This window comes from Pinus tabuliformis, chromosome Q, assembly GCF_031772625.1.
Source record: "Pinus tabuliformis cultivar Carrire ecotype Pingquan chromosome Q, CPIR1, whole genome shotgun sequence".
Classification (NCBI taxonomy): Eukaryota; Viridiplantae; Streptophyta; class Pinopsida; order Pinales; family Pinaceae; genus Pinus; species Pinus tabuliformis.
Window position 1 is genome coordinate 409,074,732 of NC_142296.1, and position 17,379 is coordinate 409,092,110.

The following is a 17,379-nucleotide window of genomic DNA, read 5'->3' on the forward strand; positions in this document are numbered from 1 at the left end:
AATCTCCAAAATCCAACCCTGATGTTATGGATGACAATAAATTTATAGGAGAAGAATGGTAGTTTAGGATTTACCATTATGGGCTTGAGATCCACATATGATGGGAGGATGAGCTCAAGGGATAAGAGGTGAAGTATCAAAGGTAGTATAAGATAGGATTCAAGCTCTTATCCATGGTAAATATTTAAAACAACCCTTGAAAGTTTATGAAAGAGGAAGCTTCAGAATATTTTTTAATTTTTATGAATTTCTAGAATCATCGCACTTGCAGAAAGGAGCAACCAGTGCTGACCAACGCTAGTGTAGAAGGGATAAACCAACATTGAACGTAGGTGCCTAAAGGAATAAGGCACACTGGGGATAAAAAACATTGATTTTGAGCAATTAATCCCATAAGCTTCAAATTTTTGGAAAGGTCGTGCTTAGGGCTTTTTGAAGGGATGATGACAACATGTTCACAGATGTTGATTGATTTGGTTTGTATGCCTATTAACCAAATGTGACAAAATGGCCTATAATAGGTTGCCCCCTAAAGTACAAAGTCTGAAATGACAGTTGATGACTGAAGTGCTTTACCTTGTGACAAGTCTGGATCAAGAACAATTGGTCGAGATCATCATCTATTACAATACATTTTCATCATAATATCAGTGTTGAGGGAGGCATACCCATGCTCATCATGTAAGCTAATATTACATGTACAGTGATCAAGAAGTTTCATCCACTAATAGCAAAAAGTGGACCCATTCTTGGATGAATTTTTGTATGATCATGGCCACCATGCTTTGTAATATTGCATTAATCTAGAAATCGTAGCCTAAATGGATGAAATTAGATCTGGGGTTTTCTATCTTGTTCACTCAATTGTCCAATGTACGAGTCTAACCATGTGAATAAATGAGCTGAAGTTGAACATGGTAGACACCATTTGATTACCGGCCAATGATGTAAGTCGTTAACAGACGCGAGAGAAACCACCGATGATGTTAATGGCTCTCAAGGTACCACAATACAATCTGTATGGTGTGAATGAATGAGTTGAAGTCAAACACCACACAAAATCTTCCGGTTGAAGGCTAATGATAAAAAATTATCATTGAGAGCGAGGAGACTTGTCATTGATGTATGCAAGCTCCAAGGTACCAAAGGGAGTTTCTAAGTCAACTTCCTAGATAATAAGTTGATGTCGATAGGAAGTGACCCATCACAGGAGGGCCTTGATGTATCCCCCATCAACGACATGAAATGGGTATCAAGATTTTGGAGACATAATGATGTTGATGTGGAATTGGTTCAAGAACGATAGACATGAATGAAGGCTTAAGAGTATCGTAGAAGATATTAACTAAAGGACTTCTCTTGGACATATCGACGAAACTTTATGTTTTTGGCAGTATTGACCCAAAACCAAATGCAGAGGATTTGATATGGTGTGATAAACCAAAGAGGCAAGAAGATTTCCCAACCCAACAGTCACAGAGATGAAGTGAAAGAGTGTCATGTTCAAGAGCGAATCACTGCCATTAATAGGTCAAGTACCTTGTTTTCCCAATTTCCCCAACCATTTTTGGTCAGTACCTCTTTATTTTTGAAAAGCTTGAGGAGGATAACATATGCTTGATCTGTAAGTTCATCCTTTGGATGAATTCCTCTGAGTATTTTTAACAAACCCTCAGAAGGAGTGGTTTAGTCCCGTCATGTTTGATGATTCAATCGTTGTTTGATACTTTTATGAGTCTAGCAAAGGTGTAACTCAACTTCTTTTTCATGTTTAGAGAGTTTGAAAAATATGCGAAAAAGAAAAATCCAAAGGTTTATTTTCGTAAATCGTCTCTTGAGTCCAAAAAGGCAGAAACCAATACTCAAGAGAACCTCTTAGCCATGTTCGACTAAGGTATTCCTTTTTCGTAAATAGTCTATCCCATTCCAGGAAAGGGTTAAACTTATACTGGGCAGACGTCTTTTCGTTTATTTTAACGAGTTAGAAAAGACAAGTGATCAGTGATATTTTCATGTTTAGTAAGTCTAAAAAGATATGAAAGAGAACTCCTCCTGGAGGAATGACTGGTATAAAGGGTAGCAACTGGTTCCGGTCATGATGGAACTACTCAAAACACAAAAAGTTCAAAAGTTTTTCTAATAAGACCACTCATCGCAACGGTTCCTCAAGAAATGGTAAAACAACCAAGTGAAAGCGAATGATCGGCCAAGCATATGGTGATGATGGAAAGAGAAAAACAAGGTTCATCCGCATAAGTAGACTGATAAAAATAGCAATCACAAAGGATAGGATGAGATTGGTTTATTTTTACACAGGATTGAAACATGGGAAACCGTGCTTGAGATTGGTTTCATTTTTACACAAGCTTTAAACAAGGAAAAACTATGCTTGAGAGTGGTTTCATTTTTACACAAGCTTGAAACAAAGGAAAACTATGCTTGAGATAAATTTTCATGCCCCCACGATAATAATGCGATTATAGGGACATGCCCCCCAAGCTTCATTTCGTTCATCAAAGTAGATTACTTGTTACTAATAGGTGGAGGGAATCAAGGTTGATTTACGAGATCAAGTGAAAGACTTGACTGGGAATTTACGAGATCTAATCAAAGACTCAAATTAGAGGGAGATTTATTTCATTTTGTAATGAGCTTGACACAGGAAAAGAATTATGCTCAAGGGACCTTGTTTCATTTTTTAAGGAGTTGACACAAGAAAAAAAACTCTTCTCCAAGACCTTGTTTCATTTTTTAACGAGCTTGACATAGGAAAAGAATTATGCTTAAGCGACCTCCTTTCATTTTTTAAGGAGCTTGACACAAGAAAAGGAACTCTCCTTTGGGGATCAGATCATGGCCCCCAAAAGGCCATGGATTCCAAGAGGCACTTCTTAGATGGGAGAACAATGCTCTGGAAGGTATCAATTGATCCAATGGAAATATTAGACTCTAATTACCCCAATAAATGATTTACCATATCACCTATTGGATCTAAGTCAAAGAAAGTTGAGCAAGCAGTGAAAGGATCATCTTCATCTGTAGGTGTGGGAATGGGACATGTTGCCACATAATTAATCTGTGGCGGGGGAGATACCACTTGCATATAAGGACCATTTAGGGAAGCTGGTTTATTAGGATTCAAATTAGGACCAACGGACGAAAGTTGGTCAATGGTCATGATTCTTCCTTCATGCAGGAAATGTTGAAAATAGCAACAAGAAATGCTAAAAATAACATTGCTAAGGATAGCATTTCAGGATATTCCAATTTTAATTTGTCCTTGAATTAAAATTCCAATTTAGTCTCACTAGCTGTTTGAAAAATAATTAATTAATTCATCCTGAGTTAATTAGCTGGAGAAATTCAAACATGAAGTCTTTGTGAAGTCATGCAACAGTTATCCCTTTGATTGAGGAAGTTATCCATTAATTAGGGAGATAAGAATGAGTTTTAATTAGTTAGCTCAGTTAATTGAGTTAAGTCAAGTTAGATTAGTTCCAAACAGTTTGAGGAACTAATTGTGAGTTCAGTTAGTTAATGCATGCATGCATGCTACTAGTGTACTCCAGATAACTGAGGATTCTCTCATAAATAACTCATGCATGTCAATTCAGACAAAGACCCAGTTGAGATTAAAAACAGGGACATTGTACTATCAGTTGGAGGAATTTTCCTATAAAGGAAACTCATCCATGCAGAAGGAACAAGGTTCCTTAAGGATTGCGTAGTTTTACATGGTGTGAGATCAGTGTGAGTGATCAGTGTTACACTTGGTAATCGTAGGATCACCTAGGAGAAACAACGCAAGTAAATAGGAGGCTTGGAGGGCAGAGGAGAAGGATTGTGAGAAGATTTGTTTGCCTGTGAGCATCCAAGAGGAATGTATTGAGAGATGGCTAGCTGTGTGAGCTAAAGCTTTGTGTAATCTTGATGTATTTCCACCTTGTATGGTAATACAGATAGTGGGGCTTTTTGCTGAGGCTTTCCCCAGAGTATTCTTCTGTGTTTCATGTGCTTTGATCTTCTTCTCTGTTATATGTGTTCTGTTTGATCTTGCTCAAATCGATTAAGCTTCCGCAAGTTTGATAGTAGAAGTAGATCAAGTATTTTGCTTTAGTTACATTGCATTATCAGGTGATCTACAGTGAGAATTTCTACATGGTATTAGAGCAAAGGTGATCGAAGCTATGAACAATATATTGAGAAGGGAAATTCGAAGTTTGATGTTCGGGATTGAAGGTACAAAAACGAATTCTTATCACACCTCTAAGTTCTCCAATGGCGTTCTATGGCTTGAGACTCGAGTATGCCTTGGATGGCAGCTTGAATTACATAGCATGGAAAGATCGCATGGAAGCAGTATTAGAAGACAATGGTTTGAAGGATTTCATTGATCAAGAAATCCCCAAGCCAGCTGCAGCTAATGCACAAGAGTTGGCTGAATGGAAGAAGTGTGTGGCGAGGGCGAGATAGATCATCCTTGAGGGAGTTTGAGACCATATTGTCTCGAGTCTCCATGGGAAGGAGACTCCGTTTTCAATGTGGAAGACATTGAAGGACCTATATCAAAATAGTAGTGACCAGAGGAAGCTGGCGCTCAAGGACAAGCTTTGGAAAATCAAGTGTGAAAAGGGAGACACTATTTCTACATATCTGAACAAGCTCACCACCTACAGAGATGAGCTTGAAAGTGTAGGAATAATGACAACCGATGATGATATTGTGAGTCTTGCTCTCCTCGGCCTTCTAAAGAGCTGGCATAGCTACGAGGAATCTGTGAATGGAAGGGAGAAACTACCGAATTGGGAACGACTGTGGTCAAATCTCATGCAGGAGGAGATCAGGAGGAGCACACGAGATGGTTCTTCATCCAAGGAGGATGAAGAAAATCTGGCCTTAGCGAGTAAGGCAAGGAAAGGGAAGGAGAAGGATTCTGATCCCAAACCGAATTCTTCTCATGGAGGGAAGAAGGGTGACAAATCTAAAGTGAGATGCTTTAATTGTCACGAGATGGGTCATTATGTGACTAATTGCCAATCAAAGAAGTCCAAGAAGGGATCCTCGAAAGGATCTGAAGGTGAGGCATTGGCCTCTCAATTCGAAATGGACTTCACCCTCATCACATGCATAGTGTCTTCGATGATGGGTTGTGGTTAGTTTCTTGACAGTGGAGCCTCATTCCACTTGATCAACGATAAAATTTTATTCAGTACCTTGGAGGAGAAATACCTCAAGATACTCATAGAGATGGGTGACGATGAAAGGTATAGTGTTTTAGGAGTGGGCACGATTACTTTTCAGAGGGAGCATGGAGCTTCTATCACCTTGACAGATGTGAAGTATGTGCCTAGACTAAAGAAGAACTTGGTATCGATCGCGATGTTGGAGGACAAAGGCTACGATGTTGTCTTCAGTAAGGGAAATGTTTTCCTTAGACACATCACCACGGGACAGGTGAAACAGATCGGTTCATGAGTACAAAACTTGTATGCTCTTGAGGTTCAAGATACATGCAAAGCCTTGAGGAGCAAGGCAAATGTTAGAGACTTGGTGGTTGAGAGGGAGAGTAAATTACCTCTCAACATGCAGCGCCAAAAGAAGTCTCAGACAATTGTGGAGGAGCCACAATTGAAGAAGTCAGTAGAGGGATCACATGCAGCCATACCTCCAGGTGTGAGGTGGGGCGATGTGAAGTGATAATCCCATGAAGGCTGAAATAGGGGCAGGATCCTTGAGGTACCCAGCCTCTTTGATTAGACCTTGCTACGGGAGCCCCGAAGAGGAGTAGTAGGTTTAGCTGAGTGGGTAGAGATAGATGCGGATGGAGCGGTAGAGGGAGCTTCAGCATCAGAGGGTGTTTCTAGCCCAACAGGGAGGTCAGTTGGGAGATCAATTACTCACTTCTCAGTAACTGAGTTGTTGTGCAACAGTGGGAAGCACAATGCAACATGATGAGAGGAGGTGCAGTGCGGATGCAGTGCTGGGAGATAGGACCAGCAGTAGCATGGATGCAGCAGGAGGAATCAGTGTGATTGATGCAGTCAGAGATCAAAGTGACAGAGGCTGGAGTAGTCAGATACTAAAGAGCACAGAGGGGCAGAGTTTTTAGTCGACAGAGGAAATATCAGTCAGAGACTTTGATGACAGAGGCATCATTCTGATTCGGGTTGGATGTTTTTTGTTTCTGGAGTTGCTAGAGCTACAACACTAGAGAGAAGTGTTTCATGCATAACATTCCAAGGGTTTAGGATCGGGATCGAGTTGAATTCCTTTCTTGTTGAGAGGGAGTGTTGAAAATAGTAACAAGAAATGCTAAAAATAGCATTGCTAAGGATAGAATTTCAGGATATTCCAATTTTAATTTTTCATTGAATTAAAATTCGAATTTAGTCTCACCAGCTGTTTGAAAAATAATTAATTAATTCATCCTGAGTTAATTAGCTGGAGAAATTCAAACATGAAGTCTTTGTGAAGTCATGCAACAATTATCCCTTTGATTGAGGAAGTTATCCCTTAATTAAGGAGATAAGGATGAGTTGTAATTAGTTAGCTCAGTTAACTGAGTTATGTCCAGTTAGATTAGTTCCAAACAGTTTGAGGAACTAATTGTGAGTTCAGTCAGTTAATGCATGCATGCATGCAACTAGTATACTCCAGATAATTGAGGATTCTCTCATAAATAACTCATGCATGTCAGTTCAGACAAAGACCCAGTTGAGATTAAAGACAGGGACATTGTACTATCAGTTGGAGGAATTTTCCTATAAAGTAAACTTATCCATGCAAAAGGAACAAGGTTCCTTGAGGATTGCGTAGTTTTATAGGGTGTGAGATCAGTGTGAGTGATCAGTGTTACATTTGGTAACAGTAGGATCACCTAGGAGAAACATCGCAAGGAAATAGGAGGCTTGGAGTGCAGAGGAGAAGGCTTGTGAGAAGCTTTGTTTGCGTGTGAGAATCTAGGAGGATTGTACTGAGAGCTGGCTAGATGTGGGAGCTAAAGCTTTGTGTAATCTTGATGTATTTCCACCTTGTATGATAATACAGACAACGAGGTTTTTAGCTGAGGCTTTCCCTAGAGTATTATTCTATGTTTCATGTGCTTTGATTCTTCTTCTCTGTTATATGTGTTTTGTTTGATCTTGCTCAAATCGATTAAGATTTTGCAAGTTTGATAGTAGAAGTAGATCAAGTATTTTGATTTTGTTACATTTCATTATCAGGTGATCTACATTGAGAATTTCTATAGGAAACACGTCACACGAAAGAGTGAAGAGACAAGAGCTCCCATGACATATACATAGTCATGCCCAAGGAGTAAATTAAAATCCAAAGGGTCTTGGACGACCATCACATCGATATAGACATTGTTTCCTCCCAAAGTAATAGGTAACTAAGGAAGGATCCCTAATGTTTGATTGGTTCCTCTATTAAAAGCCAGCATATTCTGGGTAACGGGCACAAGTTGCGGCAAATCGAAATCTTTCCAAGTAGTTGAGGAGAAAATACTAATAGGAGTTCCTTCATCTATAATTGTGATAGGTATGGGCATATTATAATCTTGTACTATGATCTGGAAGGGCACGTAAGGAGGAAGATGATATCCTACTAGTTGACTCCAATCAAAGGAAGTGACCATACTACTTGGAGGGGGTGTCATGGGAATGGGAGAACTTCCCCCTTGTGTTATAGGAATGGGAGGATTACCCCCCTGTGTCATGGGAATGGGAGGATTGTCCTTTTGTGCCATGGGAACAAGAAGATTCTCCCCCAGTTCATTGGAATATGAAGAAACGAGAATAACTTGAGAAGTATGAAGTTCACTCTCTATGGGAAAGGTATGATCAATAGAAGGTAGACTCGAGTCAACCATTTTCTCAACCAACGGTTGATCGAGAACAGACTCATGGGATTGACATTCAGAGAGTGTGGGATTGACTGGATTCATATTTTTATCAATCACTTCATCAACTAGTGGAGGATTAGGGGAAAGCTTCTGGTAGCCAGTCAAAAGATGAGGCTGATAAGTTGTAAGGCTTTCCAACACTTTTGAGGTGTCATCCATATAAGGACAAAGGTGATAAGATGATTCCCTTCACATAACCTATAGGAAAAATTATTTTACCCTTTTTCCCATGGATCTTACTATCATTAATTGAAGGCTTATCACCAACATGATTCCTAGAAGCTAACGAAAAAGGATGATGTGAGCTTGTGGACCACACTTCTAGTACATTGGGAATACCAGGACAATATCTAAGAAAGTGGTCACCCTTACCTAACTTGCAAGGGAATTTGACTTTGTGGGTCTGATTGGAAGTTTCCTCCATACTAGTTGTACGGGTAGAAATGGTTGCCTGGTTGCCCCCTTACTTATTTTTCTTCTTCTTCTTCATCCGTTTTTTCTTCTTCTTAGCTTCCTAGTTACTTGAATCAAGACTTTCACCAAGCGAGGAGGAAGAAAGGGATGAAAAAACAACAGGTGAAGAAGGAATATGGTCAACTTTAAGATCAACTTGAGGTTGATGTTGTTCAGGTTGAAGACTGCTTGGTTGAGAAACAATTTGGACATTTGGAACCAAAGAGGTCGAAAATAACCAAACTGGAAAATCAATGGTAAATACGGGAAGGGAAAACGTTGCCATATAAGGAGCACCAATATTTCCAAAATAATAAAAAATACGAGGATTCCCATCAAAGGGGTTTCCTTTAGTGGTAAACTCAAGAATTGTTTCCATTAGTATCAACTTGAGATCCATGGTGAGGATGTTGTTCCGCGGTCAATTAATTGTAGAAATTAACAATAAAAATAAATTTAAATAGGGGTAACTAGGCAAAAGGGTTTACCAAGTCACTATGAACTGCAATATACCACCTTGGCAAACCAAAGATTAACGTATGGGTAGAAAATCTCCTTGAATGTTGTGTTTGGTGTATCACGATGCAAGACGACCGACTTGGTTACCTATGGCGGGATAACAAGCTAGTGGGGACTTCCAAAATATACTTGAAGGTACGTGGAAGCATAGTCCATAGTAGTGTTGTCTAATGCATAAACATATTATGAGAGCGTTCCCATATACTTATCATGTGTGGAGTGCCATCCGCTATACCGAAAGGTACATGGAGAATGGTCATATACACTTACGTATGTGGAATAGGATATCACCCCCGGAACGCAACACTGGAAAAAAATGATATCTCCTAAACATTTTATAGACTCCGGAACACGTCTCTAGATTAGACATCTATATGTTTGTGTTAATGTTTTAAATTATCCTTAATATTGATTCAATAAATTTTAAAGTTTATCTTGAATTAAGTTTCAATTTTCAAGGTTCACCGTGAATTTCACCTGAATATCCTAAAGATGCAATCTAGCATGATAAAATGAAATATTTTATTTTCAATGAAAATATATGTACGGGAGGGAAGAAATAAAGATTAATGCAACATACAAAATGTAGCAAACAAAATTTGTTAAGTAAATTTCCCTGATGCAACTGTTTCAATCTCCAATTTCAGACACAAAACCCTAAATACAATGCAAAATGCAAAATGATGAGATTTTTCTTTTCAATCCTCTTAATTTCGAAATGAAATGAAAAATAAGATGCTTGCTAAATCACTAATAAGAAAAACCACACAGAATGATGAATGTAATATCAATTTCTTCAAACAATCAATGATCAAGCAAAATTTTACCAATGACCTAAATGAAAAGAACAAAGCAAAATCCAAAAAAATGTTATCAAAGGTTATCAAAACCAAAAGCAAACTAAGTGAAGGTTTTTCAGATATAAGGACACACTCATAGACAATAGGGAAACAAGCTGGACCAAAGAAAATCAGAGCAAGGAAAGAAAATATTTTTTTTTCATCTTACAGGGATCAGTGCAGGTGCATAACATGCACCGGTTCTCTACAACGCACGTACAAAGAAGGAGAGGGTGCATTTAAGCGCTCTGTCTCCAAACCAGGGGGTGTGCTGAGGAAAATTCGGCGAAAATAAAACACAAAAAACCAAACAAGCTCATAAAATGTGTTTCCTAAGGTCAATCAATGCTTGAATGAGTCATTCAAGGTCGTTTTAAGAGGTGAAAAAGGTGCTAAGGTCAAGGAAACCACTAAGGGAAAAAACTTGTTCCCTAGTATGGTCACTAATTTGTTATATGGAATTTACAATTACGAACAAAGGTGAATTCCCTAGACCTAGTGGAATGGTCTAGAACAACAAAAGGCAAAGAATATAGAGTTTTCATTACAGAATTTAGAGAATGGGAAATATGCCTACCACAAATTTGTAGCAAGCTTATTGTTCCTCCTTGCTTGTAATCTCCAATTGTAGCTCCAAGTGCAATAATTAGAACCTGCACACACCACTGAAACAAGCAAAGGATCTACAACAACCAAGTAGCATAATCTAACATCTATATTCATTGAATCAGCAAGGAATTGCAATACATGAATGCAAACATAATACAACACATAGGAAAACAAATTACTCTTTGTATTGATAGAAATAGGAGAGATTTTACAACCATAAATAGTAGTTGATCTTGTAGAATTTTCCCCAAGTTGACTTGTCCTTTCTTGTCACAAAGCACACCTCAACATCAAACCTAATGCATGAAGATGATGACTTTTTTAGGTTGAATACAACAACATAAGGGCACAATCAATCTCCAAAATCCAACCTTGATGATATGGACGGTAGTAAATTTATAGGAGAACAATGATAGTTTAAGATTTACCATTTTGGGCTTGATATCCACATATAATGGGAGGATGAGATCAAGGGATAGGAGGTGAAATCTCAAAGGTATGATAAGATAGGATTCAAGCTCTTATCCATGGTAAATAGTTAAAACAACCCTTGGAAGCTTCTGGAAGAGCAAGCTTCAAAATATTTTTTTAATTTTCTTGAATTTCTAGAATCAGCACACTAGCGGAAAGGAGCAACTAGTGCTGAACAATGTTGGTGCAGAAGGGAGAAACCAACACTAAACGTTGGTGGCTAAAGGGATAGAGTGCGTTGAGGCCATAAACATTGATTTTGAGCAATTAATACAAGAAACTCAGACTTTTTGGAAAGGTCATGCTTAGGGATTTGTGAAGGGATGATGACAACATGTTCACAAATGTTGATTGATTCGATTTGTAGGCTTATTAACCAAATGCGACAAAATGGCTTGTAATAGCCCCCTAAAATATAATGTATCCCAAATTGAAATTTACCCTGAACATATCAAAGTATCATTTTGTATGCTTTCTAATGACTTTCATTTGGTGCTTGCATATACTGGGCAACAAGACCAATAACAAAGCAAATATCAGGATGGGCATGAGTAAAATATCAGAGGCTATTAACTAACTAACTATATAAAGTGGCATGAATTTCAACTGTAATGTAGGAGTTGTAAGTTTGAATCCAAAATCAAAGGGAGTAGGGGTTGGTTTACAATCTTCCATGTGAAAATGGCATAGAAAGTTGCATGCATACTTAGATTGGGAAAGATAAATTCCTTCATTGGTTTGCAATACTTAGAGCCCAAGGAAATAATGCAGATATCCTAAGTCTTTCATTTCAAACTTATTCTTAAGGATTTTAATCACATGGGTAAAAATTTTAGGGTCACTACTAGTGAGGATAAGGTCATAAATAGAAAGAAAAAACATTATGAGAAGGATTCCTACTTTCTTAGTTTAGACATGATCTAGGGGATCAAAAATATGCTCAAAAATAAAAGTTCTCAAATTTTCTCGAAACTAGTGCCAAATTGTAGATCTTGTATTTCTAATTCCAACGACGTTTGAATCACCTCAATCTGACTCTATATGAGAAAGTTATCATGTTCTGAAGATTTTGACAAATAGTTAAAACATCAACTTGTAGGGCTGACTAGGTAGGTCGTATGATGACATGGCACTGATGTCAGCAGGGTGACTGTGCAAGTACGATGGTCAGACTGGCCAATCCCGTGCTAACACATGGCATGATTGTACAGGGATGTTGGCGAGTTTTTATTGGTTGTTGTGATTGTGGTTGCGCCAACCACATAGCACCACATGACCTAATGAGAGGCTGCCATGTAGCGCTATGGGAGGCCACCATGTGGCTCTGTGTTATTGGCTAATTTTTTTGTTAACCGACTAACCGAGCTTGGCAGGGTTCAATCCCACGACCTCTGGAAACACAACCTTCCAACTTACCGTTAGACCACACTATGTCGCTTGTTATATGCAGTGGATCGGTTCCATTTAAAGTTTAATTGTTTAGCATTTTGGGGGGGGGTGGTGAAGTAAAATTATGAGTGCAGACACAAACAGTTCCTCTAGCCTGATAATGGGTCTAGCCACAAACGATACATTCTATGGAAGATTTCATTAGGTTAGAACCAATTAAGAGGGCCTACCTCTTAGTACGCTTATCCCATTTGGTGATGACCTTGCTTGCTCGCTCCAACTATCTCTCATTTCCTTCTTCAAACACCTGAAACAAGTAAACAACAACAAACAACAACCGTGATAATATACAAATTGTAATTCAACCTACTTAACAAGTCAAGAAACATTAATCCATTAACATGTAAGATGACACATCATGTAGGAAATCAATCGATAGTTGCATATATATTGAATGAAGAAGTGATTACAACCATTGTCTTGACATTGTTGTTCTCCTTTGACAAAACCAGGTTCCCACACACTTCTGACACATCATGTAGGAAATCAATCGATAGTTGCATATATATTGAACGAAGAAGTGATTACAACCATTGTCTTGACATTGTTGTTCTCCTCTGACAAAACCATGTTCCCACACACTTCTGCTAGCATTCCATGATGGCCTAAACAAATGATAGTTTTAAGTCTCTTCTCTTTAGGATTCACACTAAACCAAATTCACACTTCTCCCTCACACAACTAGGGAATTACAACTATGAATAGCTTTGTTGTTTACTCCAAATTTAATTAGCACTAGCACACCAACATTAACACTTAACACTAACACTAGCTTGTGCTTGGGAAAAAGGGAGGTTTATATAGCATGAATGGATGGGAGATGGATCCTCTTCTCATGGGAGAAGGTCTTATCTCTTGAGGTAGTTCCATCCTTATAGGGGAAAGGAGCCCAAACTGACATCCTCGACCCCATCCGACCAAACCATTTACCAGACTTCCGTTACGAAGCTTCTAGAGCTGGAAGCTTCAGCTCCTTATTTAAAAAACTTTCCAAAAGAGGATCAATGCGACTGAAACAAAGCTCAGTCGCTCCGGTTGGCACTAGGGACAGTGTTAATCCCTGCATATCGGCGCGAGGAGGACAAGGGTCATTAGTGTCGGTCTTGTAAACTGGGAAAAACATAAGATTTTGGGGAAATGGTGCAAAATGGAATTGTTTTGCTCATGAAGAGGGACAAATTTGGAGTTTCTTCATGAAGGGAAAGCATGTAGGGTTCATGGTAGAGGTCCTCCAGGATCAAGGAACGGGGAGTACAGGGACAGTGACAAAATGCTGTGTAACAGGGGGGGGGGAGGATGGATGGGTTGGCGGGCTCGCTCGACCGACCCAGCCCTGGTTATATGGTTATCATGTGTCCACAATGTACGACAGAAGGGGCAAGGAGTTGGCCCCGACCCCGATCCCATTAAACACAGCGGAATCCATGACATAACCAATGGAAGGGCAGGGCGCGTGGCACCCTGCCCACACCCCAACCCGCGGACATATTGACAATGCATATGACCTGGAGCGGAGGGTCGACGAGTGTGTGCCCTCTTGCCTATGCTCCTAATCATATTGATTTCCACATGATTAACAAAAGGGCAGAGTTTTAGGGCATAGGGGTCAAATTAAGTATCCGGAAAATCGCACCATTTTCGGTGGGTGTGCGGCACCTTTTTTTTTGTGAATTTGCCACTATGCAAGGTTGCCAAAGAAGATTTTGTCGCCAATTTTGACAAAGGATCAAATTTGTAGGACATTTAGCAGGAAAATGAAGAAGGAGGCCTAACTTGGCCATTTTCATCCTTGTTGAGCCCAAAAAGAGCCTACACAAGGGTTTTTGGGTGTTTTTGACACAATGGCAGTGCTATTTTTGTGTTTTAAGCATTGCATGTTGATGTAATTGACATTTCAAGCATATAATTTAAAGGGCCAACATTGAAAGTTGCACTCGGAGATGTAGCTCAGTGGGGTGAAATTTGTCATCAAATTGTTGTTTTGCGATGTTGCACGTTGTCTATTTTTCTCTATTTTAATCTACAAAACTTAACTAATTTTAATAAGTTTATGCGTTTTTGCAATTTCGATCCATTTCCCACAAGACATAAACTAGCTTGCAAATTTTTACAAGAAACCTTAAATTTGTATTTCAAGTTAGTTTGGTATCATAGAATGGTTGTTTTGAAGGTTTGACAATTTTTGTAAGTGTTTTCTTGAATGATTACAAGGGATAAATTGAGAAGAGGAGAAGGAGTGCTTAAAGAACCAAACCCTCAAATTGGTTCAAGAAGGTCACAAACTCCTCAAACTCCACCAGTCATGGAACATGAAGAAGGACAAGAGCTGATGTATGAGGATGAGAGAGATTTTAGGAAGGATTTCTATGATATGTCTGAGATGATGAATGTGTTATACAATGAGAGGACAACAAGGTTGCAAGGAGAAATTCTAAATCATCCAAAAGGTAACAATGGTGATGGGAGCAAGCCTCCACCTCCACCTCCACCTCCTCCTTCACCTCCATGTACACCTCCATCCTCACCTCCTTCTTCACCTCATTCATCTCATAGACCTACTCATCCTCCATCTCCAAAAGACATGTTAAGTCTCCTTTGATTAAGCTTGATGTCAAGTTTGAATTGCCTCTGTACAACAGGGAAGTAAATGTTGAAAATTTGGATAATTGGGTTTGTCAAATCGAAGTCTATTGTAGGATTCAAAATATTGATGATAATGTTACAAAGATCCAGTTTTCTTCTCTTCATTTGGAAAGTGCAACCCTCATCTCGTGGGAGGCAAGAACTCAAGAATATTTGAAGAAAAGTGGTAAAATTATCTCTTCTTGGAATGATTTTATAGCTGCATTAAGAAGGAAATTTTATCCATTCGCTTATACGCAAAAAGAAATTATGGATTGGAAATTTTTTAGACAAGCTAATGGTCAGAGTGTCCAAATTTACACACAAGAATTTAGAAGAAGAGATTTAATACTGGGTGTTGATTTGTCTTCACAAGCCACTCTCCTTAAATTCATAGGTGGATTATATAGTTATTTGAGACATACTATACTTATGTTTAATCCCACAAATCTAGATGAAGTATGTGTTCAAGCAATTCATTTAGAATCAATACGCAAGAATGTTCCTCAAGCGACTAGCAAGAAGCCATCCAAATCTAGAGACAAAGAAAAGGGGAAGTTTAAAGGCAAAGGAAAAAATAATGCTATAGTCAAGAAAGATGGGGAGAAACTTACCTGTAAACATTGTTCAAAGGAAGGCCATGATGAATATCATTGTTGGAAATTACATCCAGAAATGAGACCAAAGAAGTTCAATAACAAGGGGAAACAAAAGACTACTGCTACAACTCAACAAAATCTAGGATTTGATTCAGGTGACGAAACGAAAATCACAGGAATGGGAATGGAAGGTATAGCTTCTAATGCAAGTACTAGTTCTTCTAGTGAGCATATTAAGTCTCAAAATGATAAAGAAAGGAGTGATATTTTTCATATCAGGGTCATTACAAAACATACAAAAGTTGATACATAGTTTGATAGTGGATCCCAAGTCAATCTTATCTCTGAAGCAATTATCAAGAAACTTAATCTATAAACTACATCTCATACTAAACCTTACCCTTTGGTTTGGGTTTGTGATGATGCAAAATTACAAGTGTCAAGAAAATGTAAACTCAAATTCCCCATCACTGCAAATTTTATAGATGAGGTAGAGCTTGATGTTGTTACCACTTGATATTTGCGAAATTGTTTAAGGGAGTCCATCCTTGTATGACCAAAAATCCATATTCTATCGTCATGAGAACAAATGTCATATTTTTAAAGATGGAGTTGAGTATATTGTCAGAGCACATCACAAGAAGATGAACTTATCTCTTATAAGTGTTGGTCAGATGAAAAGGCTTGTAAATGCTAATAAGAATTTTGTATTGTTGATGATTAAAGCTAAAATAATGTTGAGTCTGAAGCTTTCACAAGATGTGATTCTAAACTCAAGCATGAATTGGTTGAAGTTGTTAACACTTATGAAAATATGTTTCAGGAACCTACAGGGTTGCCTCTTGAAAGAGGAGTCCAACATGAGATTCACTTGCAGTAGGATGCACCACTTCCAAATATTGGCATGTACAAAATTTCAATTTTAAAGAATGCAGAAATCAAGAAGAAAATTCAAGAGCTGCTTGAAAAAGGGGTCATCATGCCTAGCAAATCTCCTTATGGGTATCCTATTGTATCGGTTCCAAATAAATATGGTACATGGCGCATGTGTGTGCATTTTAGAGCTTTGAACAAAATCACAGTAAATAATCGCTATCCTCTTCATCACATTAATGATTTTCTATATCAGTTAAAGGAAGTTGTTTAATTTACTAAGTTAGATTTGAGAAGCAGTTATCATCAAATAAGGATTGTTGGAGATGATATTTGGAAAATTTCTTTCAAGACAAAATAAGGTTTGTTTGAATAGTTAGTTATGTCATTTGGGCTTTACAATGCACCTGCAACATGCAAGTTATGAATGATTTGTTCAAACCGTTCCTTGATGATTTTGTCATAATCTACTTAGATGATATTCTGATTTTCAATAAGACTCATGAAGAGCATTTCAAGCATGTGAAACAAGTTTTAAATGTCTTGAAAAAGGAAAAGTTGTATTTGAATATGTCTAAGTGTGAATTTGGGAAAACCTCTTTGGTTTATTTGGGTCATATTGTAGGAGGAGGTGAATTGAAGATTGATCCATCAAAATTTGAAGTCATTGTGAATTGGATTAAACCCAACAATGTAACAGAAGTTAGGAGATTTTTATGAGAAGCCCAATATTGGAGAAAATTTATCGCTAACTTCTCACTCATTGCAACACCATTACATGCCTTAACAAGTGTGAAATTGATCTTTCAGTGAGGAGGCAAGAAGCAGAAAGCCTTCAACACTTTGAAAGAGAAAATCAGTACAACACTAGTTCTAGAACTTTCATATCTTAAGCAGTCATTTGAGATTCAAACTGATGCAAGCGATTATGCTATGGGAGCAGTTTTGATGCAATATGGTAAGCCTATTTTTTTATCATTCTGAAACCTTTACCAATGTAGTGATTAACTATCCAACTTATGATAAAGAGTTGTAGGCT